Source organism: Apodemus sylvaticus, chromosome 5 (assembly GCF_947179515.1).
Source record: "Apodemus sylvaticus chromosome 5, mApoSyl1.1, whole genome shotgun sequence".
Classification (NCBI taxonomy): Eukaryota; Metazoa; Chordata; class Mammalia; order Rodentia; family Muridae; genus Apodemus; species Apodemus sylvaticus.
Genome location: NC_067476.1, coordinates 131,016,162 through 131,018,036, shown reverse-complemented (window position 1 = coordinate 131,018,036; position 1,875 = coordinate 131,016,162). Strand labels below are relative to the sequence as shown.

Here is a 1,875-nt window from a genome sequence, read left to right as displayed (position 1 = left end):
TTTCAATGTTCTAAAGAAGTGTCCTCAAGCACCTGGGCACTGAGTTCCTTAGTGCCGATTTTATCCTCACGGACAGGTAGTCAGTGAGTCAGTCACAAGAGAAGAGGGAACACATGTCTGGCTCTGTGATTTTTCTTGACATCCTCCATCCAGTGGAAGAAATCGGAGACTGCTAGAGTGCCCAGAAGCTGAGCTGTACAGCCTGCAGCCTACTTATCCTTCCTCAGAATTCCAGATGATTATTGTGGAGGCTTGGATAAAAAATGTACCACATAGGCCCATGCATTTGAATCCTTGTTTCCACTTGGTGGCCCTGTTTGGGGAGGTCATGGAACATAAGGCCTTGCTGGAGGAGATGCATCACATGGAGTGAGCTCTAAGGGTTTCTCGCCTTCATCTTCTTACACTTTGTTTCCTGTGTTAGAAGAAATGTGATCTCTCTGTTTTCTGTTCCTTCTGCTAGGCCTTCACTGCCTACTCTTCTTGTCTATCTCTCTGCAACCATGAGCTAGGAAAAAACTTAATAGCCTCCTTGTGTCGGTTCTGTCAGGGTATTTTATCACAGCAGCATAAAAATAACTAATATTCTCCTGATGCTTCTTCATGAGCAACCCCCCCCCATCTAGACCTTCCTCCTAGCCCTCTTCTGGGTTAATTGTCTGTGTGTTTTTCTCTTGGCAGATGGCATGAGACTGATATAGCAACTAGAAATGCAGCCAATGAAGTTCTGACTTTGACAAAGTTTTAAAATACTAGATTATTGGCTTTAATACAGCAACATGCAGGAAGATACCTGCCTTCTTTTCCAGAAGTGGCTGACATTCTCAATCCCTGTTTCATTCACGTTTGCTACTCTTTAGTGTGTTAACTGATCCTCCTCATTCTTCCAATATGTCTTATCTCCAAACCTGGCATACGAGTGCACAAGGCAGAAATACGTGGCTCTAGCAAGAAAGAAGTGGAGGTTGAGAAAGTAATGGACATGGGAGACATGTGAGGATATGTTGAGGAAGATCCGTTAGAAGCAAGTAACAAACAGCTTTGTTCAAGAGCAAACATGCACTTTTCCACAAAGCACATTTTTCCTGTAGCATCACAGAGTGAACCCATAGTCAGAGACAGTAGGCTGAAGGAGGAGGAGGACTTATGGGCAGAGGGTCCCTGAAAGGTAGACAGAACAGCACATTTTTCTCTGACAGACTCCAGCAATGGACTATTTAGAAATGGGAGCACATTTGTGAATGTATTAGGCAAATTTGATGGGAATCAATTCACAAATAAACTTCATTATTAGAATGATTGTTTTACATTTTATTGGCGTTTCAGGAAAGCCCACTCCAAGACTGTATCCATCTCCGTGCTACTATGAAGGCACCAAGCAAAACCTGGAAAGGCAAAGAAGAAACAAGGAATCCATTTTAAACTGTTGGCTCCAAGAATATCTCAGAGCTGGTGTCAGGCATGTAGAAAGAATGGTCACCAGAGCATTATGGAGGTAAGGAAGGCAGGCATGTGCTTGCTTCAGCAGCACATGTACTAAAATTGGAACAATGCAGAGAAGGTTGGCACAGACCCTGTGCAAGGGTGACATGGAAATTTGTGAAGAGTTCCGTAACTGTTTTTTTTTTTTTAACAAAAGATTTTTTCTATATTCTTTGTTTACATTCCAAGTGATTTTCCCTTTCCCTGATCCTCCCTCCCCATAAGTCCCATAAGCCCTCTTTCCTCCACCCGTTCTCCAATCAACCCCCTCCTACTTCTCTGTCTTGGTAATCCCCTACAATGCTGCATCAAGCCTTTCCAGGACCTTTCCTTCTTCTTGGGAATGATTTGATATGTGAATTGTGTCTTGGGTATTCAGTCACTGATAAGTGG

The 1,875-nt window shown here is 43.1% G+C and overlaps 1 non-coding gene across 1 annotated transcript; it reads left to right on the top strand.

Annotated features, from left to right (window-relative positions):
- The first annotated feature begins 1,512 nt into the window (after window positions 1–1,512).
- Window positions 1,513–1,624, top strand: LOC127686489 (U6 spliceosomal RNA). Its single transcript, XR_007978117.1, has one exon. It is a non-coding gene; the product is annotated as a U6 spliceosomal RNA (small nuclear RNA).
- Window positions 1,625–1,875: the final 251 nt, after the last annotated feature.